At 40.9% G+C, this 24,010-nt stretch overlaps 1 protein-coding gene across 3 annotated transcripts in view; it reads right to left on the bottom strand.

The window, feature by feature from the left end:
• The window catches only part of INPP4B (inositol polyphosphate-4-phosphatase type II B), a 291,680-nt gene extending 268,581 nt beyond the window's left edge, over positions 1–23,099 (bottom strand). Inside the window, exon 1 of one of the 3 annotated variants that reach the window (XM_066549472.1) lies at positions 22,362–22,496. The gene's annotated coding sequence lies outside the window, so the exon portion shown is untranslated. Of the gene's footprint in view, positions 1–22,361; positions 22,497–22,940 lie in introns of those variants that run through there. The other 2 variants (XM_066549475.1, XM_066549474.1) reach the window with 2 other exon arrangements.
• Positions 23,100–24,010: the final 911 nt, after the last annotated feature.

A 24,010-nucleotide genomic window follows, 5' to 3' on the forward strand; every position in this document is an offset into this window, starting at 1 on the left:
TCCCAGAAGAATGTTGTTCCAAAAGCTGACTGGTTTAACATCAAGAATCTTGTTTCATTTTCAAAGTAAATGTCTTAATGTCCAAATTATCCACATTATTATACTAACACTGACCTTTGTCTTACATGTATATTCTTTTTTTTTTCCATTACTGGAAGTGATAAAGGAAGCCAAGGTTTGGGGTTCTTTTCATTCCTTAATGCATCCCCTGCAGGAAATGCTTTCCAGTTCTCATAATCCTTCCCTGAACCCATCTCTCAGGAAAACATATAAGACCAAACCCATATAAATCCTCAAGATACACAAGTCTGAGTTGAAACTACATTACTCAAAACCAGTCTCACCTGGTTTTGGTCCCATGATTTATTTTCAAATTTCAAAAACTGTCACGCTTTTAAACCACACTATCACAGCCCAACCTCCCATTATCAGCAGCACTTGTTTTGCAGTGGATATTCACCAAGATGGTTTCTCTTGTGGTGTGCCCAGTAATTTTGATCTTTACTCCAGTACAATTAGCTATTTCCAGATTCAGCACTGCAGAACTCCACCACTGCCCCAGAAGACAGCACCTTTCACTGAACTGACATCAGTCCAAGTGGTTTTTGCTTCACTAGCATTTCTTCTAAGTTCTTACAGCAACACTCTAGTAACAGTATAACATCATGCACTCTAATGCCACTCAATAACATCTATTTCTAGGTTTTGGTTGTATCCTTCAACATTCATGTTCTGCTATGCCTGCTATGCTATCACCTTATGCCTTCAATATTCAGTCTAATATTTTGCAACTCAAATTATTCCTTTTTACACCCCAAGCTCTTGGTATTTGCACAAAACTGTTTCAGCTTTGCTTGCACTTCAGCTAATACACAACCTTAACTGCACTGAAAGCTGGTATAGTCATAACTGGTAGTTACATACCTGACTGCTATTCTCAGAAATATTTACTGCACTTTACTTTTATTCTAATAACTGTCTGTTGTTCTGTACAGTTACATCACTTTATCTGCTATGGTATCCTTGTGTTTCTATCTCTTTTTATGCACACTTGAAAGAAAAAAAAAAATAGGCACTATGCAAATCTATCACAGTCCTCAATTTCAAGTTCTTCTTCAGAAACAGCATAAATTCTCAATGCCAGCAAGCTATTTCTCTGGAGAATGCAGTTTGATCTCATCTTTTCAAAGACTCATCTTCCAATAAATGTATTTGAAATGGTCAAAATTTTCAAATCCTCTCTGGAGGGAAGTGTCTCAAGTGATACATCTCTGCTATCCCGTTACATCTCTGCTATCCCCGAGGCCTAGGAGAGCTCTGTTCAATGCCAAGTAAGCCTGCACATGTGCCATGCAGCTTTTCCAAGCCCACTGCACTCCTCCAAAAGAAACCTTCAATATCTGTGCTGTCTGCGGAGTCACAAACATCTTACCCTCCATTAGCCAGATTTCTCTTCAGCATTTTTGTTTCTCACCTCAGGCTTACTGAATAGACAGGTTATGTTGATTTACCAGCGGAGTTACCATTTTGTCCAGCTCGTCTGCAGACTTAGAATTTTGCACATGCCTACCTCTACATTTACACACCTTCATCTACATACATACCACTATGCCAAAGTCTTATGTCACCTCAAGCCTGTAAGCTTTTGGTCTCTCCATGACAAAACAATAAAATAAACAAAAGAGGCCAGCAGTCTTGGAAATGAGGTTCATTGCAACTTGACATTTCTTTCACCTTCCCCCACTCGCAAAGTAAAGTGGGGTATGACTGTCACCAGCATGGGTTACATGAAGCTTCTAGTGACTCATTTTCTAACCATGAGTAACAGGGGTGGGCAATCTCACAGGAAAATATAGGGGTGATTTCTGAATATTCTCTTTTTAAAAGTCAGCAGTCACACTCCTCTAGATACCCAAAATCCAAGTATCCAACTACAAATTTAAGGCAGTAAACATGCAAAGACACAGAATAGGATGTGACACTTGTTCTCACAGCAAAGCAGTGAAGTCTCAGCTGACAAAACTTAAGGGTACTACCATAGTAAGAAAGCTCTGAATCTCAAATGGTGGCTTGTCACTTTTCTCAACCAACTGTAAAGAAAATAATGACAAAACGTGAAAGCAGTAGCTACAAATCAGTATTTCCATCCTCTTCAATTGTAAAATGAAGTCAGAGGTAATTTAGAATAAGAAACAATAGGTAGCACTATCTCTGTCACGAGGAGATACTGATAGAGAAAAAAGCGCTGCTTTCTCAAAGCGAATGTGAACTGAAAAACAACCACATTCAGAACACAAGCAGCAAAGACACAAAGTTTCAGTTTCTCATATCATAGAACAGAAAAGGTTAACATAGCAAATCTGTTTTGGATCCTAAAGAAAGGTTTCTGAATAGTTCAGGTAACACTTAAATTCCTTTGTGATTAAACTATTTACAAGAGACTAGACTTAGAGTTCAGAAAGTTATGATGGAACACTAATTCTATTTGGCACAAGTATGAAATTGTCTTTCCTTCTATAAGGACAACAAATCTTTTTAGCACATATTTTCTGAAGATATTTGGTCTTGCTGTTGTCACTGTTAAGCACTACTGTTATTCACACATACTTAAGTAGCTACAAATATTTTTACTCATTGTACATGCTCTCTCAGTCTTCCTAACATAGCTTGTAATAACATTGTGTGACTCCTAAAGAAACACAGCATCTTTCTCTTTTCCATTGAGCACCTTATCCTATTCATAATGGACAACAGATGGAGCAGTAGCTGCTATACTCTGCTTCTTTCTACTAATGTATCATGCTCAAAAAAGGGGGGAGGGCAAGTAAAGTAGCAGCTGCATACAACCATAACATTTCGTTTATCAGCACTAGACTTTCTCTACAGAGAAGATGCAAACAGGAACACTATCAAAACGCTACATGAATTCAAAACCAAATGTATTTTTGTACAGAATCCCAAATCTACGGACACGATTACTTTAGCACACAATTACTTTACACCAGACTAAGCTTCATATTTTCACCAGAAAGCTTAATATACACAGATACCTTTCTTAAAAAGCTTTAAACTGAGCTACGGCAAATACTGAACCTGTTCTCCCAGTTCAGACCGAACCACAGAAGCTGAAGACCCTAACCCCAAAGTTACAAGTGTATCTTTTGGAGTCCTAAAAATGCCAGTGTTGATTATCTCCATCTATATCATAGCATCTAAGAGCTATCCATTGATTCACAGAACACAACTTCACTAATTCTACAGTAGAGAAGCAGAAAGGCCAGACATCCTCATGTTTGAAATGCAACTGTCCCCATCCCTCCCATGAGCAGTACAGAAATGCAGTAACTGCTACAAACACAAGAGGGAACACAGCTTCCAGCACATCTCCTCCAGGTGCACAACACTTCTTCTCACAAGGCCATCATCTCTGTGGCCATTTAATAGCCAGCAAGTGACTCTGCCAAGGAAGTCTGGCCCACCTGCAAGCATTAACCTAACCCTGTTTCTTGTCTACTCAACCTCCCTCTTGTAGCAGCTGCTATTTAATTTCAGGCACAGTGTAAGCCACTAGTAACTTGCCTATAACACACTTTCAGACACATCCAGTAAAACAAGAAGAGCGGGTATTGATACACACTGCATTCATTTAAAGCCAATCTAATAATCCTGCTAGTAATTTACAATTAGTTTCCAGATCATTTTTCAGCAAATGTCAGAGCTCAAACTTAGCACATCCACCTGAACACACACACACCCCTCTGTATTATCAACCTTACTTCCTGTCATTTTTAATCCAGCTTGATATTCCACATAGTGGCTATATTTATAATGCATAGGTCAGCAACGTTCTGGCCTGTCTTTCACTATCTTTTCTTTATTATTTATTCCTTTTAATTAATATTCAAGTATCTTTTTTTAACCTAGCTGCAACTTTGAGATTACTTTGAAGACAACAAACCTGGCAACTTGTATTTCATAAAAATGATAAAAAGATGGAAGTTCAACATAGACATTATGCAGGTACAAGCTAAGTGCTAGCCTGTAAAGAAGCTGCATGCATGAGTTGATGCAATTAAAGGGGAAAATGCTTACTGAAAACCTGGAGTAATATTGATTACATAAAAGATAAGTGGGATATATAAACACATGTTACATATCTTAAACTAATCCATCTGGCATAAAGAGACCAACTCACTGACAGAACTTCAAGGTAACATTAGGTAAATGACTGAGAAGATAATTCTGGTTGTAGCCTGGGATCAGACAGCAGGTAACTCTCAGTATGCCTCACTGCATCTGTATTTTTTCAGACACAACAGGAACCATCTCGTAACAATGTACAACTTGCTTATTATGACTTTTGCAAATTTTAAAAAACACTGAACAGCCTATTCAGCTGCAAAAGGCCCTTGGGCAAAATAGAGAAAATAGGGAGTCTAGATGTGCGTTCTGAAATGGAAATGAATAAGGAAATTTGGTAAAACTCTTAAATTTATTAATCACATTAGCAATGTTTTTATGTACTACAGCAATTTCTACAACAGCCTCTAGAGGATAAGAGAATGGTATAGACTCAGAGGACAGGAAATACCGAGGCATCAAATTCTGCTATTGAGGAGGAAAAGAAAAAGGCATGCTAGTTGCAAAGTAACACATAAGAAAAGATTAATGCAGTGCTCTCACAGGGACACCAAACCAAAAAGCTGCTAAGAGAAATAAAAAGCACAGAAATAACATAATTTTTTTTTACTAAAATACAAATCCATAGCTTCTAACTTATGAAACCCATCAAGAAGACACAGATAGCTTAAGGTTTCTTCCACAGCAAATCTCTGTAGAGGCAGTTAGGACCAAAACCTGACTATTGAGGGATTCACTCTTGTTGGGCTCTATGTTTCATGCAAAGAAAGAAGAAAAAGAAGACATCATGGGAGAAACTCTAAGCTACCAAGCACTGTGTTACCAAAACATCTAACAAATAAATCTGACATAACACTGCGACAGAAACCTACAGTTATTTCCAAAGGTTTTGTTTCAATGAAGAACTAAGATCAACACTATTAACAATCTCTTTAGACCTAGCTTCAGCCTAAGAGCAATTGTTCCATGTTATAGGAGACCACATAATTTGTCATAATTCTCTTTGAGCTGCTACATGCAAAATAAAGCCCACATTACAGTGCTTACTCCATAAGGTCAAACAGCTTTCAGATAGCTTTGTGAGCCAGGACCAGGCTAAGCACAGAAACAACAACAATACATACATAGATAACACATAATTGTCAATGTGAAAAGCAGCTCTACACAGATATTTACTGTATGTGTTTTGTTGTATTGATTAGTAACGCTGTATTAACATCTTCATAGTATGATAGATGTGGTTTTGTAGTTAAAAGGTAACTTTTGTAGTTAAAAGAAGAAGTATGCAAGGGGGACATTTTTTTTAAGAAAGGAATGATGTACTCGCACCAGATGGCAGCCACAGGACACCTTAATCTTTCAGAGAAAAAGTATTTTTTCTTCTCTTATCAGAAGAAATGAACTTCTTCCTGCCTTGCTCAGGATCGAAGACACCATTAGGATTAGGAGGAAGAGGATGATGATGACCAGACCGAATCCTTTGCTGGAATGCAATTTATGCATCATGTGTGAGATGTATGAATATGCAACAGGCTGTTGTTTTTAAGGGTTAATCCTCTGTTAATGTGGGTCCTTTTTCCGGCTTGCGCTGCCCAGAAAAAGGTACCCGGACTGTCTGTAACTCTTTGTCTTTATTGTCTCATATTGTCCCAATTTAATTTGTCCAGATTATTATTTCTCTAATCATATTACTATTTTTATAACCATTTTATTACTATTAAACTTTTAAAATTTTAAAAACAAGTGATTGGTGTTTTTCACAGTCAATAATTACTTCTAAAGGAAAAACAATTACAACCCAACTACCTTACCCTGAGCTTAGTGTATCAGGTCATTGTCTTCAAAAAACTCATGTTCATAGCTTCTGATTTTTTTCCCCCCTCTTCGGTGAAATTTCCAATTTTCTACAAATCTTACTCTCTCCCTCTCCAACAGATAGCATTGAATTTAGCAGTCTAAAACTGCTGTACTTCCGGTTGCCACTCCTCCTTCCTTGGGGAAGGCACCAGCCCCAGGGCAAGAGGACAAAGAAAACAATATGCTAATTCTCAACATCTGCTGTTCAACACAAATGAGCACCGGTATCCACACAAAGCAGAACACCTGGCTGGGACCAGTAACAGCCAGAATATCATTTGTTTCTGCTGCCCAGCACTAACACCACAAAGCCCAGTCAGGGAGAGTAACTTCCCCAGCAACTTGGGCAACACACAGCAAAGCTTGTCATCTGCCTTCTACTCTTGCTTTCCATTCTGCTGTACAAAGCCAGGGGACAAGCTCAGTAATAGAACTTGTAGTTAATGTCAGTATGTTCCTTTTAAACATAGATGAATCATAATCCCTGAAGGTTATGGTTTTCCATACTTGAAAGACTGCTCCTGATGGGATTAGTTCTTGCAATAGCATAGCTGATCACCATCATTAAACAAATACAAAACCCACATAATCAAGTAGATTAATGTATGCAAATAAACAATTTCCTACAATCTGAAGGGACTTGGTGCTATGTCTACAGAGTGGCAGACTCTTCTTGCTTAACCTAAAATTTAAGCAAAGCATTCAAAACCAAATTTCTCCAGCCTCCTGGAGTACTGATTCTCTAAGTCCAGCTGCTTCAGTATCTGTGTTGTTATTTTCTCCAGCCATGTTTACTTGATGAGAACACCTCATCTGCCCCACTGAGTCTGACTACAGACTAGACACAGCTTACTATAGACTGGTGTCATCCTGTTGGCAAACAAAATAAATCATTCCTCAGAGAGCTTTTTACAAGGAGGCTCCGTATTCCCAAAAACCTTGGTAAATAAAACAGGCCTGGAAATCACAGAGAGATGGATCTCAGTGCTGGGGTCCTGCCAATACTTTCCTTTCAATGACTGCTCACTCCATCAAAGACTGCACAGCTTCACTTTTGCTTCTCTTACACTCTAATTCTCTGCCACAAACATTCTGGTAAACTAGGAAAAGAAAGCAAACACCCAAATCCTATCTGAGCCTTCGCCTTGAATCAGCCAACGCATGGTCTATGTGCAGAGTAACCATTTCAGACATATCAGAAAGGGAAACGACTTACTGAATGAATTGTGAAACAGGGCAATGACTTACTGAATGAATTGTGCAACTCCTTACTCACAAGATTTTCATCTCAAAGGGACAAAATTATGGTGCTGGATGTTGAGCCTTGGAAGACTCAGACGCTTGGACACAGATTATAGGCCTGACAGCTTGTTCATTTTCCTAAGGAGCTGCGTGGTGGTTTTAAAGCTGCACAGACATTAGTGTGTCTGAGTACCCATGCCTCCCAGAAGGAAAGTAATTCTCCACTCCCAGGATGAAAACGGTACTCTAAGTGCTATATTCTCTCACTTTGATGAAGAAAACCATTTCTGTACAGGTTGTCCTGACTGGAATGATATGAAGAATGGAGTAGATAACTAACACTCTTCTGGTAAAGAGACAGTCAGCACCAGTAACTCATTTTCCTGCTCCTTACACTCCACTGCTGCTACCAACAAAAATCAAGCTGAACTGAATGGATGAAGGAGCAGAAAACAACAACTGATGAACTTCATGAAATTTCCTTCAGAAAAAAAAAATCTCATATCAATGTATTATTGATAGAGGACACAAAAAAACACTGTGAAGAATCAGCCAAAATTAATTTTAAAATATCATCCGGAAGAAAAAGTGGATGCTTAATTCTGAGAAGATTTTCTAGCTGAATTAACATTCTGAATAGAGTATTAATGTTGAGATGAGTGACAACTTCACATACATTTGAAAAAGATATTTAAAACTACAATGGTGAGTTAAGTATTTTGTCCACTGCTGGAGCAAAATCTGAGGAATGTATTGGGTAGTGCATTGTTTATCCTCAGAAGTAAGGAGATCAAAAACACACAACACAAGCAGTCCAAGAGTTTTCTTGGAGCTCATCACTGTGCCAAGATAGAAAAGGCTTGTGGGTACCTACAGCTCCTCACATGGCAGGCATCCCTCAAGATGATTTTAGAAAACGCTTTTGTTCATTTGTTTTGCTTTCATTCATAAGTCTTCAGGTTAAGTGAAAGGCTAAGTACAGATTCAAGCATTACTTAAATATATGTCAAAATTTTGAAATGCTACCATACCAAAATACTTCAATCAAATCCCTTATCCATAGGAAAGGAAAAACAAGGAGGCCTAGCTTGAGGTCAAATTTCACTGTTATTAAATGCATACAGCTCCCACTGACAGCTGCAGTCTCTGCCATTTTATCACATTTATCACATGGACGCTGAGAAAACAATTCATATATTTGTCTTGAAATTCACATTTTAAACTAAAGAAGAAAGCAAAATGAAAATTAAGGAAATACAACAGTAAGTTCTGACCCCTAGATGATTGGCTAGAAATGCATAATTTGCCTTTTTTTATGTCATCAGAGGACTCAAGCCCATAGTACCAGTTCTGCCCCCTTCCTTGGCTGGGCTGGCTGAGCTGTGCTCCCAGGGGTGAAGAACACCAGCCCAGCAGTGACTGCTGGCAGACGGACACAGTTTCCAGCTCAGCACTGCTCAGCACGCTGGGAGCAAGGTGACTTTTGTTGCTGATACTAAATTAGGTGTTTCAGTGAGAGCATTCAGCAAACTTCATGGGATGACAAGTCATCCAGTAGAATAAACACTGTTGTCCTGTACCAGCTGATTACAGAACACTCATCATTCTTCTCTTTCATGTGGCGGAACTCAATACTACCTCGCAGGCTATGCATGCTCTTCTGCCTGTCTTTTTCTGTCTCATTTCTTAATTAAGATTATTTATTCCTGTGTTAGACTGAAAAATTACAGACACATGGAAAGGAGATAGTGGATTTATTTATTTTTTTTTTACTATGACTTGCACAAGATTTTTGATAGCCATGCAACTAACTTGTAAGCTACCTAAAATAAATTGCATAGAACTTGTTAACAGAAAAGCCTCAAAAACTGAGGAAGAAATCCATGCAGACAGCAAAATGAACCAAGAGACTGTCACTTCACCTCCAGTGACAACCCTTCTAATCCTTATGAAATATTCTCATCCTAATCCCTCATACCTACCTCCCGCTTCAGTTATACCTCGCTGTCATTACAGGAACTACCTAGTCTTCTTCCCATAAAATTCATTTCCACCATTACAAACATTAGCATCCTCTAGCAAAACCATTTGTTCCCAAATCCTTCCCAGTTTCTCAGCATCTTAGAATGTTTGAAGCAGACATTCCCTAAAATAGTCTTAAACAGTTTAATCTATCCCACTATTAAAAAACCAACCAAACAAAAAACCAAACCCAAAGAAACCCAAACACTAACAGCCTTATTTCAGCCAGAAATGCCATATTTTTAGTTGTAAAAAAAGTAATTAAAGCTCCTGCTACACTCAGTATGAAGAATAACACTGCATTTCTGATTAAGGCAGAAAAGTACCACTACAAGAAAGAAGAGGAAGAAATATTTCAGTATATGGCAATACATAGTCCTAACCAGGTCATTAAGTAATTCTTAATGATAGGGTAGTCCAACTAAGCTGAAGAATAGGAAACTGGGCTGGTGAGCAGTGACCAGCACACAAAAGTGCCTCTGCACTCAGGGACAGATGCACAGGGGAACCAGAAGAAATCTTGCCAAAAATTTTTAAAGGAAGAATTCAAAAACCATAACTCAAAGCAAGACTTTTAATAAAATCAGCAATACGTTCTGGTTTTCATAATAATGCACATTCAATACTTTTCAGCATTAATCTTAACTGAGGTTAATTTCTTGGTCTGATCTGAACCTTCTGTTCCAGTGAAGTCACCAACTCTGACCAGTGAACTCCCTGCAGAGTGAATTCAAAGCACACATGCAAGGAGACAGCTCTTCCACTACATCCTACTTCAATGAAGGAAAAAGAGAGCTGCAAAACACCAAGTTCCAGCTCAGAGCAGCACAGAAGTAAGAACAGGGCCAGCGCAGAGCTTAACATTGTGCTGACACAGATGACAACTTTCAAGCTCTGTTTTTCCAGATTAAGGTAATTTCAAGATCTACAAATATGAATGTTCATCTAAATTCCTTCCAACTCAGTGTTTATTCAGTTCCAATGTCATCTAACTTCTGGTAATCACATACAAAGGAAGATTTTATGCCTTATCCTTTAAGCAGAGTGATTAAGAAGCACCAAAATTCGTAAGAAACGATGAGAGATATCTTACCTATTTCATCTTCAAAAATGACTGTAAGCTATTTCTTATGACATCAAATTAAATATTAATATTCCTTAATGTTACGCTTAATATTAAGAATGCTTGCATGTTAAATATTAAATCCACAACTAAAAGTAAGGTTGGAAAATTACTTACAAAAACTGTTGGAGAATTATGCCCTGTAACGATATGAATTTGAAGTTAAATTCAGTTTCTATTACCAGGAATCACTGTCCCACTGAGCTAGAAGGGCTATACATAGTCTGACTCAAAAATATTTCCATCTTTGACATTTCCAAACCACTGTCAGAGACACACAGGGTAGCTCAACTGGACACAACAGGAAAAGTGTTCATTCTTTATAAGCACAGCCGCAGAAACTTCAATAAGAATCCTTATTTCTGCCTTTTGGTTTCCACACGTTTTCCCCCTTGCTGCCCTTTTGGCACAATTTCATATGTGTCTATTGAACATGACCTTTATGTGACAGGTCACCAACTGAGAACAAGAACCAGAAACAGGACCTATTATAGAGTAATCCCATTAACATACCATTAACTCCCATGGCTAGACTCTTCTCACCACGACCTTACCAGCCATCTCCCTTTCAGTATCCCACTTCCCATGGGCTCAGGTTGATGCCTCCTGTATCTACCACCAAGGCTAAACCACTATTCATCCCAGCTGGTTGCATTCCCACACTATCTTCTGTAACAATTTAGCATATCAAGTACAAATAAAAATGTTCTTGAAAACTGAAGGTTGAAGGTATTATATAGATTCATTCTGAGTTTTTAGGTTGATGTTGACTTTAAAGTTTTAGATTTGGCAGCTAAAGGTCCCACAGAGTCTCAAGCCCACACAAACACCCATTAAGTGCTTCCCTGGGCAATCCAGCCCACAGGTTTCTACTCCCCTACGCTTCCTATGTAAGGAGATGTTAAACTGGCAATGCTGTAGCCACAATGGTTCAGAGCTACAGACGAGGCAAGGCTCACAGGCCAGGACAGCCCCACACTACCATAGGCTGCACAGCCTGATCAAACAGACTTGGCTTCACTGCACATGATGGTCACAGAAGCGCAGAGAGGTTTGGGTTAGAAGTGACCTCAAAGACCACCTCTTTCCAACCCCCCAGCCATGGGCAGGAATACCTTGCTTTAGACCTGGTGGCTCAAAGTCCCATGCAATCTGGCCTTGAAAACTCCCAGGGATGAGGCACCCACAGATGTTCTGAGCAATCTATCCCAGCATCTCACCACCCTCACAGTAATGAATTTTTTCCTAATATCCAATCTACACTTGCCCACTTTCAGTGTTAATTAATTACCCCTTGTCCCACCACTCCATGCACCACGGGTCCCACTCCAGCTCTCTTGCAGCACCTTTAGGTTGCTGTAGAGGTCTCCTTGGAGGCCTTCTCTTCTCAAGGCTAAACAACCCCACCTTTCTCATTCTGTCTTCATAGGAGAGGTGCTCCATCTCTCACCATCTTTGTGGCCTCCTCAGAACTTGTTCCCACAGGTCCACGCCCTTCTCATCCTGAGACCCCAGAGCCAACGCAGCACTGTGGGCAGAGTGTCCCCAGAGCAGAGTGGAGGGGCAGAACCCCTTCCCTTGACCTGCTGCCCACAGGGCTCTGGATGCAGCCAGGGCACGGCTTCCTCTGCACCCTTCTCTCTGCCCTAAGGATATTCCAATAAATTGAAAAAAAATTGAATTCCTGCTATAGACCTCAGCTTTCCCCTTACTTACAAGTGAAAAATTAAATATTTCATGATGAAAAAACAGTATCAGAAAATCAGCATAAAATATATTTTAAACCCACACATTTTGGAACTCACGCTGTTTGTACATTTTTAAAGCAAAGCCAGATAAAGTTTAGAAAGTTTCTAAAATGTTGAATTTATAAAGAAAATGTTAGTATCTGTAAAAAAACTAATGGGCTTTCAATATTTTTCTTTGGTAAATGGGTTAACTAGATTAGAATTTTAGGTTTGTCGTTTTTTTTCGTCATTGTTTTTAATTAAGTTGGTCCCTTGGATGGAGCAGCCAGAGTTGTTTACCCACAATGGCCATGAAATTCCCTGTCCTTGATGGTATAATTATCTCCTCATGGCCTGGTAATTCCTTAAAGCTTTTTTTCTTCTTTTTTTCAATGTGGCACAGCAGACAAGAAGAATCACCTGTCTCTCTCAGTCCAATCTTATGAACTTAGTTACTGTCTCTTCCTTCACATATGATGACTTTTAAGTTGATGGATTAAGGCACTTTCTACTTTCAAGACAGTATGAATTTTGTTTATTTATTCAGGTTCCTGAGCCACTGCAGTCCGTGACCTGTACAAACACCTGCTGCCTACAGACATTACTGGATCTGAATTGTGTTTATTTGTTCGGTTGCATCACCTGTCAGACGCAGAAAATTCTACTGAGAAGAGCGTGGCAAGTTGCATGCACCTCCCACCTCAGCATTGTCTGATTCTTTCAGTGGTCTGGCTGTGATGAGAACTAGGTCTGAAAGCTATGAATAGCCTTCACTGGGCTAGAATGGGAGCAACACTCTTTGACAGAAATAGAACAGGCTAGAAGGTAACCATCCATGAAGAAAAAGGAGAACCCAGCGAGTTGGCTGTACTATGACAGACTTGACAAGTTTTTGATACTAACACTTCTCATTAAGTTCCAATAAAACAACTATATGCACCTTTCATAAAAAAAACAAAACCCAGACTGCTCAACAGTATGTAAGAAGAGAATTTACTGTAGTCAAAAGAGGCAGCCAGCCAGCTTATACCCTCATAGACAGAGACATTCTCTAAACACAAACAGGAACCAAACAAACTTTCAGCTAAGATGTAAAGTAGGCAGGCACACAAACACTTATGTTCATTGTTAAAGAGCCAGGAAAGCTGCAGCCCTGAGACTGGTTATGGCACACTCCTTTTCCCAGCTGGTGGGCAAATGTCTCTAAGCCCTGAGGTTTCCATGGCCTCCCAGAGGGGCCCTGCTCTGCAGACACCAGCTCTCCTCCAGTTCCCCACTGCCATCCAACAGAGGCAGATCTCACCTTGACTGTTCAGGGATTCCAAATTCCAGTCTGACACTCAGCCCAATAAGAGTTCCCAAGATGAATACTACCCTTCCTACCAACATAGCAGCATACTTGGGTTTCTCTTACCTTCCATGCATTTTCTGAGTCAACATATGAGAGGCTAAATTACTGCTAAGTTTTCAAATTTCATTTTCAAGTGAAAATTTTATTTACTTTTGGAAAAAAAAAAAAACCAAAAGCCAAGATCTTCCCAAGTGCTTCCTTGAGCTGCAGCAAACCAACAGCACTGCAAATTGGGTCAGAATCTGCTCCCATCACTTATGGGAGGTGAGAGATGTGTGGCATTGCTGACTACACAACAAAGGCTCTTTTGAATTATTTACTACAGCAGAAGTAACAAATCATCTGGGTGTAAAGCTGCAGCACTCTTCCAAATACAGAAATTAAAAACTAGGGTCAAAACAGATAGGCTGGGATTGTCTTTTAGAATTGCTTAAAAATAGATCTTTTTGCACTTTATAGTTCAATTTCCAAAAAAGTATTTCTACCTTAACCTTCAAACTTGAGTGAGACACATTGCTCTTCCAGAACACAAAAATAGATTCTCAAAGCTGATGTTTTTCAGAACTTAGGAAGCATCTGCCAAGAAAAATTCCCACAGACATGGGCTAGATATTCATCAGTATTTTATTTAAAATAGGAAATTTTTTATGTTTAAGTGTTTTGGCCCTCCCCCCTACCCCCCATCTGCAACAGTGGATGAGGATAAAGGTAGCTCTTCTTTTTCTAAAAGGGTAAAAAAAAAACCCCAGAAAACAAAGAGAAGCCATAAACATCAGATCTCTGCTTCAGGTAAAATTCAAAAGCATGCAATTATTTTAACATACCAAAATTGATTGTTAAGGTAATTTCAGAGCACTGAAAATGAGCAATCATCATTTTTGTTTTGAAAAAGAGTACAGCTTTTCTATATTTTACTCTTGATATAAATCTTAATAAATATTCATAGATAACTCCAGGACACCTGTTCAACAAGTAGACCAAGTGCTCAATTATATGCTTAAAATGATTGTTATAAATGTATCTTCTCAGAGTAACATGGAAACAACTGTAGCATGTTTTTTAGTGAAATATTAGATTCATTTAAATAGAGGAGCCAATAAGTGCTACCACCTGGAAGAAGACTCCAAGGTTGGGTTCTAGTTGACAAAACAAGTGGAAAATTTCAGATGAGTTGACTTCCTTTTTTCCCCCACTGCTCAGGTAAGAATTGACTTGTTCCCAGAACCTCTGGAGACCGTTTGCTTGGCTTAGGCTGGGGTTCACCACTTGGCTTCCCAGATCAGCATCAGTAATTCCTACAGCTTTCACCCATGGGTTATAAAGCACAGCCCAAACTGGACCAAAGGATTTAATTTTCCTTATAATCATGGTTGGCAGTGACATCTTGGACAGATCAGACAGTTTATTTCTGTCTTCATAGCAAAGGTGCATAGCAGACCTGTATTTTTATACAGGTCTAAAAATAAGCTGCCACTTAGTCTTGCTTCAGAGTCTCTATTTCTTTCACCCCGTGACTCAGTCAGTGACTTTCCACAACCTGCTTTAGTCAGAGATCTGCTCTGTCAGGTTCCCACACATCTTTAGATCAATCTTGAACTACAAATCGTAGGACAACTCCTATTAACATAAATATTGCCATCCACAATCCTTTTTTGATAAACTGGTGCCTAGCACGCTTTTACTTTTGTGCAAGACGACCACAGTTTGCCATTCAATCAAGACCAGTCAAAACAAACAAAAACAGCCGTGAAGGCTGAACCAAAACAATCCAAGCTGAGACACGGTATCTCAATTTACAGTTGCAGTTCAAGCAGCAACCAAGACTCAGAGCTGCCAAGGAGAATTTATGCCAGGTTTCCTTTGCTGAAACTACGAATGATAAAAGTTAAGGCCAAATTTCCCCAAGACTACATGAACATGGAGGGTCACTACTTATGGTGCCCCTCCAGGATCCTTACATACATTCAGGGAGTCTGAAGCACAGGTTTACCATCTACATTTTCTGCTAGTAAATCTTTCACATCATTTTCAAAATATTGATATGACAGATATCAATAGTACTGAGCATTCTCTTCTGTGAAAAGCTTAATACTATGAACAAAAAGCAAGGAGGGGGAAGTGTTTCCTCACTAAATACTCCCACTGCTTCATAGTATTTTTATGTCTGCTGCTTAAAAGAAGTCATTATCAAAAGTTGGGATTTCATCAAATGTTCATTCTTCAAACATATTCAGCATATCCTGAATTGTACCTTATATATGTACAGTCTTCTTCATTTACCATCAGATTAATTACTGATCAATTTTGGTGCAAGGTACTAAATATATTTCCATGCATATTTTGACAGCCTAAATTCATTTAATAACCTCAGCAGGTGGACAGCTCGGCTTTTTGCAGTATACAGCTCCAAAGAAGCTATTGCGACCAGGCTTTTTATTTTGCTCAGAGAGAAAAATCCAATTTATAAAAATAAAAAGCTTTCATGGTGTTACATCAAACTGCTTTCTCATTTCACATAACAAAGCAGGTCAGGAACTCTGCACATAACCTTTACAGGCTGAGTCCTCAGATTTCCTTACTAAAACATAAAAAGCAAGAGGGATCAATCTCTAGGCTATCACATCTTGATGGCACAGAAACTGATTTAAAGGTCTCTGTAAATGTTATTTTCTCAACCCTGACCAGAATTTTTGTATAATCAGGCATTGCCGAAGGGAAACTTGGAAGGGACTCCGCACTTTACTAACAAAGGATGTCCTTTGCTCACAGACAGCTGTCCAAACTCCCAGTGTCACTCAAGCTCTCTTGTAATGCTTGCACAAGATTAAGATGCATTTGAGCTTTTTAAGACACACACATCTTACCACTTTTAAGAAGACATATAGCCACAGCCACTGGGTGGGGGGGTGTATATATACATATATCAGTTCACACATACACACATTCTCTAAGTGAAAGACAGTAAACACCGACAGTACATGCAATTTGAAATTTGACATCAGATTATGTACAATTCCAATATTTTTGTTAGAAAAATTATATACGCATACCAGATCATCCTAGATAAATTATAAATGGCTATAATACAGCTATAAAAGGTTTAAAGGAAGTCTCACCCATCCTTGTTTCATCAGATGACAGCTTCTGTCCTACGGCTAAAAATATACATCTCACCTAACATTTTCAACTGTGTATGGTTTTCCTAACCAATAACTAACTACAAACACAAGCCAGCTAACCACAAGAAAAGGGTGGACTGAATTTTCAGTCTACCAGCTACCTTACAGTAAGTAGGTGTCCAACCATATTCCCTGACTCAAACAAGGTAAAGTCAAGAAAAATTAGGACCATGAAAACTAAGTGATGGCGTATCTAAGAGGAGACTATGCAGTAAAAATAGTCTTATCTACAAAATGAGCTGTAAATGTGGCAGCTTCTACTGGATTCATCAAGAATTCCAAATGTTTTTAGGCTTCTTCATATTTTACACTGCCACCTAGTGTAGGCTGTATTGATAAATTCCAAGCTTCAGACTATTGCCACCTGTGGTATCCAGAACGAAAAAAAAACTTCCATAAAAACAGCAGTCATCACTTTTGTTTGTCTTAGCTGGAAATTCTCAGTTCCTAGTAGAAAACGTCAATGCTAGGCAGCTGAACTTAAAAGTAATCTGACACTGACAGCAGGAAAGCAAAACAAAACTCCTAGAGTTAAAAATATATAATTCCTAATTGTTGCAACTCTGTGGCTGAACAATTATCAAATATGAATCATTTGGGAAAAAGTTTCATGTAGATTCACTGAGTGAAAATTAATGCAAGTTAAGCATCTGTGCTTGTACCAAAACTACAGAACAAACGGAACAAGATTTCTCAATTGCAGGTCAGAACATTAACTTCAATGTTTACTTTTTTTTTACCAGGTGTTTCTTCCTCATTTACATCCTCTGTCTTTATTGCAAGGTGCAGTGTCTGCATCACCATCTGATGATCCTTGTCACAGCACTCCTGTGGAAAGAGCTGCTGTGCAGGACTGCAGGGGACCTGGCTTTACAATCCACTTCCCACACAGCGGCAACATTGTGGAATTCTCATTTCCAGCTAACCCAGAGAGGTTAGATCCCATGGCCATCCTACAAAAGCCTCCAAGTCCTGTGTCATGACAGGCAGTAACACAGAAATTTCAGATACAAGCAGAGCTCCATAGCTGCCTTTTGAAGGGGGAAAAATAATACGAACCCCACACTCTTACTTGGCTAAAGCAAAAAGGCACTTCTGACACTACAACTTCTAGATTATTCATTTGAAAAATGAATTGAAATCAATTATCATCAATTGAAGATACTATATTTTTAAAATATACTGTAAAAATCTGGTTTATAGTTATGCTATATTTTTTAAACTATAAAAATAGCAGACTGAGGTTATTGTGAACATCAAATGCACTATCTCCTACTCTGTGTACCAAACCCTGTTCTCATTTACAGAACATGGAATAACCCACTAAAGATAGTATTCCAATATTACATTTCTATAGGAGACAAAGTTATTCCATCTTAGAAAACTCATTTTACTGACAGCTCTTTTCTTTAGCCACTTACACAAACACAGAGCAAACATAACCACATAACCTGTTACTGCTGCTACAGAAACACTGTACAACACCAGAGCTGATGCATTCTGCTTAGCACTCCATCTGCACAAATGCACAAGCCACATTTCACACCTAGATTTTACACTCATTTGCATGTTTCCGAGCCATTTTCATAACAGAAATATGCACCCTAGGTTTAGTACATCTCACTAGCATTGCTGTAAGACACTACGATCACACTTGATAACTCCACAAACAATACACAAACTTGCTGGAACATGAACAGCTGTCAAAATACAATAAAAGCTTACTCCCCCTAAGACTTTCTTCCTCTTAATTGCCCTTTACATATCCAACTCTTACAGTCACATTAAAAAACAGGGTCTTCATAGTGCTTCATGTTAAGAGATTGCACTGTATTTGCCAAAACAGTGGTTTTGCAGCAAGAAACTCCAATGGGCAGGAGTAGAGATAACAGAATGAAAGAAATGGATACAAAGGAAAGCGGTTTAGTTATTTACCTATGTTAAGTTTAAGAGAAAGTTGCCCCCCAGACTGACTTTACTGCCATAGGATAAATTTTCTGGGTGAAATTTCATAGAACCAGAACACAAAACAGAAAACAAAACAAAAGACATCCATCAAAAAAGCCTTGATAGATTTGATTTTTAATGCCATGGCACCCAGTAACAGAGCACAAACTCAGCCTGGCAAAGCGACCTTGATAAACAGCATCACATTTAACATTTTGACATGGTACTATGTCAAGTAAGCACCTTTAGCTTCAGTTTTCTTATGTATTTCTATTAAATAGAGCCTGGTTCAACATTAAAAACAATCTAAAGGAACCTGCGGGGCAAATTCCCTGACAAATACGAAGACACTTAGTTTGCCAGACTGAGACAAAAAGGCTTTTAACATCCAAACCAAATTTTAAGCCTCCTGTGCCGAGACAGAGCTGGAACAACTGTAAAAAGGGCACTCCAGCCCAGCCTCTTTGGATTCTGAATGGTGGCAAGTTCTTTAGACCTTGGATCTATAACACTTGAGAAGCTGAAATAATTCTACATTTCTTAAAGGTCACACCAACTAAACTGACATCAAACAATTCAAAACCCATTACTGAAACAGCTAAGCAAACTTTTATCATTGTAAATTTGAAAACCCTCCAGAATAAGCAGATACAGTTTGTTCTATTCACGCCCTCTCAAGACAAATTAATAATCATACCATGTACAGCATAAGATGTTCACTTCACTTTTCACTATGTTATTTCAGTATACCTTGCCAAAAAGGTACACAAGACTTGGAAGACAGACAAGGTATCCTGTCTCCTGACAGCAATTTTCAGAGTAGAATGGATTGCTTAAATCTGATTGGCTCTTGGAGATTCTGTCTATATTTAGTTAATTTGTGATGACAAAAAAAAAATGGGGAAAATTCTTCCCCATAAAGACCTGCTACTGACCTGGCCAAATCAACTGAATCTCCCTCTGCAGATTATGGAGAAAATGGACTAGAGAATTCTACATCAGTAGCTCATACTTTTTTCCCTCTTCTGGCAAGCAGTAAAAGCACAGCTCTCCAAACAGCAGGAAACTGAAATCCACAAACCTCAAGCCCTCTTTAGAATTGTCAACATGGATTTTGTACGAAGACAAGCAAGTCTTTTTCATTAAAACCCTGTATCACTGTGAGGACATCTGTGAGCTGAAGTCCGGCACCACACTAAAACCTTGTGCAATCCAGCTCGCCTTTCACAGTTTGCCTCAGGTTTTCTGCAACACATCAACTATCCAAGACAGGAGAGCCTGAGGAGCTAAGGGAGAATTAGGCATTCCCTTAAAAAAAACCACCAACAACAACAACTTAAAAGAGTGAAATCAGCTGTGACTGCTGCTGGATAAAGAGATGGAGAACTCAGGACAAATTTGTAGTCAGACTGCCAGGTTTGCAGGTGAAATCAGGAAGCTTGGGGAGGGCCCCTAAACCCAGGGTAAGTAGTAGGTAAGATCCAAAGCTTGATGAGGCCAGGACTGCTAACTCATCCCAAATAAGATTTCAGCCTTCCATCTACCTTCCATGTTTCGACAATCAAAGTGAGATTTACAAGTACATTAAAAAATCCAGAGGAAGGTATTTCACAGAATTTAGGTTATATCAGCCCAGATTACTTCAAAGAAAGAGTATTTTCTCAAAAGTGTAAAAAATAACATTTGCCATTCATCAATAATAACAATAAAATATTAGTGTAATACAAGATATTTAATAAGCCAAGCAAAACTGGCCCTTGCTAAAAATTTCCCATCAGTCAGAGCATTTGACATACAGGAAGAGTTATGAAAATCTAAGTTAGGGAGAGACATGTAGCTAACTCTGTTAGCTACACAGTGTTTAAGCCATTTATCCAAGTGTTTAAACATGCAGCCTCATCAGAAGTTTTGAACAAACTTCAGTGTTGGGAGTAACTGTCCACCTTCTGATTTCTCTCAGTAAATGATCTTACTTCCTCATGTAAATCTGTTACATAAATTCAAAAAGTATTGCTTCCATATTTCTCTGCAGAAGTCACATGCTAAAATATAGCAAGCTTAATAATTCAGCAGACCTATCAATCCCACTACTTGGCCTCCAAAATCCACAGAGAATTTAGGCCTAGGCCTATTCAAACCATTACTTGACCTGCAGGCTCTCTCACAGCCTCCACTCATCACTGGCAGCCAGCAGTACTGTCCTCTGCAGGCTGACTTCAATGCTCCAGGCAGGTCTTCCACTCCTGTGGCTTTTTCGGGGTGTTGGGTTGGGTTTTTTTCCTTCTTACGCTACACTAGACTTCCAGGCACTAAGCAGAGTGCTAATCTTGCATTTTTGGTTCACAAAAACTTCACCTAATGTGAAATCTTTCAGTCGGATCAGAAGATAAGGAGACTATAGATGATAAAGGAGGATATGTAAGAGGCATTTGGATACACCTGCTCAAACAGATATACCTTAGGCTGAGGAAGACAGAATTCTTTGATCAAAAAAACTAAGGCAGCCTCAGGGATACGTCTCTGCAGAGAAAGAGAAATCCAAGCAAAAGAAGGATCAGCCACACTTGGAAGGTTTGGGGAGCCAGTGGTGAACAGGGACTTGAACCTTCAGTTAGTCCAAGAAAGCCAGTAAAAGAAAAGATGTATTTTCAGGAGAGATTTAATCTTATCTTGAGTGCTGTAGAAACTGTCAGAAAGCAGAAGGGGGAAAAAAAAGGCAAAAATAGGGCTCTGAAGTAGTAACACTGCCACATGCTGCCACTAACACCATCAGGGCTGTAAAAATCTCACAGGACTAATTACTGCTCATATTAACCTTGTGACTTGTATCCTAATTTTGGTGGAATTATCAATTTGTGGGAAGTAAACAGCATTGAGTCCTGCATGGATAGATACAGTTACTTACATAAACCCCGTTCAATACACAGGTTCACAGAAGAAAAAATCTGAGATACTGCAGGGCTTTCAAGCTAGCTCAAATGTAATCAAGTAAAATAAAAACAGCATTGAAAATAAGCAAGTGACTAGAAAACTGCCTTTTTAAAGACTGCTATCGCATTTGCAAATACTTATCCAAAGAGAAGTTTCATTAGTAACTGATTATTTACATACTTTTTCTCTGATACAGAACAAGAAAGAGACATTCTCCCCATTATTCTTGCTATGTAGGCATCATTTACATACAGAGAGTGCCTGTAAACCAGTAAAAACGAAAAATATTCTCATCTTTGAGATTGAAAGTCAGCTTTAAATGGCATACGTATGGCCTGATTTTAGTATATCTATTTAACACATCATTAATGGGTTAATAAACAAGTAAATTTCTTCTGGCAAGGAAGATAAAGAGAAACATAATTAGGCATCAGATGAAAACACAGCTCCACAAAGACTTGATCCTAGTATTTCTATTTTGGATAAGGTTCCGGGTTAGTTTTGGGGACCAAGATGGGACTCCCAAGCTCTGCCATCCACGCTTCAAATTCTCTGTGTCATTTCAGAAAAAGAAAACAGAGCTCTACTCGACTGTAGATCAGAAATTGAACATCATCCCCCACCCCCACCTTTTCTGGCTGATACAATTTCAAGTTACAACTCTGCTCAATTTCATTCTCTGCGATACCTTTCTTGTGGTTTCCATTACATCTCGGCAGACGCTGCTCTTTGCAAATGGGGATCCTACAGCCCAATCGCTCCATCAAATTAACCCTTAGCGTCACCCACAGAATTCGCTACCCTCACCCGCGTATCCCCAACTTTCGAACGCGACACAAAACCTTTGCAGACAAGATCCTCCAGAGCCCCGATACCGCTTCAGAAGGGCCCCATCAGATGGCAGCTGCACGGGGGGGCCGGCGCCGCGGCCAAGGCGCCATCCAAGCTCCCAGCGGGCAACGCCGCCGCCGCCGTCGGGACAAACGAGGGGAGATCCCCGGCACGTCCTAGCTAGAGGCTGCCCTGGCGGCTCGGGTCTCCCCTCGCTCCCGGTGATGCCCGGAGGACGGGGGGGTGGGGTGGGCCGGGCAGGGCTCTCTGGGGCAGCTGGGGCCACCTTGCCTTCCCTCAGCGCCGGCCCTGAGGGGGCAGGAGAGCGGCAGCCGCCCTGGGCGCACTCCAGCCCGGATCAGCCCTCACGCAGCGGCTCCCGGCAAACGCGCCTCCTTCCGCCGCCACGGCTGCGCGCCCGGTGGGCTGTGACCTTAAGAAACTTGGTAAGGGAATAAAAGGGAGGGACTTTGCCGGATCCGATTCTCGGCTTCTAATCGCTCCTGACGCGCCGGTGCCCGAGGGGAAAACAAGGAAACAAAACCCCGGCTAGCAGCAAGAGCCCCCGCGCCCCTCGCAAGCGGCGGTACCTGTCCGGCAGCGGGGCGGCCAGCGCGGCACTTTCCCTCTCCGGGTGCGGGAGGCACTGGGTGGCGGGCGAGCGGCTATTTATAGTCCGGAGCCTCCAAGAGCGCGGCGGACGGCGAGAGGAAATGAGGAGCTGCGCGCCTGGGCAGCCGGAGCCGAGCCCGCCCGCCGCTCCGCTCTCCGCCCTGCTGCTCCCCGCCGTGAGGGAGAGGTGCGGCTGCCTCTGGGCACGGGCGCTCCGGCCCCCAGCGCCACCTTCGGGAGTGCCCTCCTCACCGCAAGCCGGCGGCGGCCCCGCAGGTAGCGAGGCAAGCCGCCAGCCTCCGCTCCGGGAGCCCTGCGGCCAGCAGGCAGCGCGGCTCGGCGCGGCTCAGCCGCGCAGAGGTGACCCGCCGCTGCTGTGCTGCTGCTGCTGGAGGAGGCGAGAGCGACGCTGGGGTGTGGGAGGGAGACGCCGGCGCTTGCCATTCACCTCCTGCCGCCCAGAGGGAGCCCGGCCGCCGTGGCCGCCTCTGCCGATGGCCGGGGGCTGGGAGGCGGCGGCGGGAGCTCGCCCGGCCCGAGGGGACGGGCGGAGCGGGCGAGGGGCGCTCCCGAGGAGGCCGGCGCCAGCTCGACCCGGGATGGCGAGCTCCGCATCGGCGCCTCCCGGGGCACTGCGGCTCAAGGGAAGGCAGCAGGAGCGGTGGGAAACGCCGCTCCCTTCCCTGTCCCGGAGCTGGAAATCCAATCTCGCTAAAAGGCAAGCACGCGGTTTCCTGGAGCCGCCGGGCTATCTGCCTTCCAGCTTCAAAACTTTGCGGGGTGGGCGATAAGGGATGCCTGGTCCTGTCAGGGAGGAAGGTGGGAGCGCTCCACCTCGCCTCCGGCCGGTGCTGCCGCTCCAGAAACTACTAGTGGCATCCACACACCCGGCCTTGGATTCACGGCATCTGAAAACTGCGTTTGTCTGTACGGCAACAGAGGAATTAAGACAAATAATTAGTAGTTTCTCTCACTTGGTAATCATCTTTTTTTAATCCAGCTTTTTTTTCCTACTTCTTTTGTAGTTAGATACATTCTGATATTTGAA

This window comes from Molothrus aeneus, chromosome 4, assembly GCF_037042795.1.
Source record: "Molothrus aeneus isolate 106 chromosome 4, BPBGC_Maene_1.0, whole genome shotgun sequence".
NCBI classification, from domain to species: Eukaryota; Metazoa; Chordata; class Aves; order Passeriformes; family Icteridae; genus Molothrus; species Molothrus aeneus.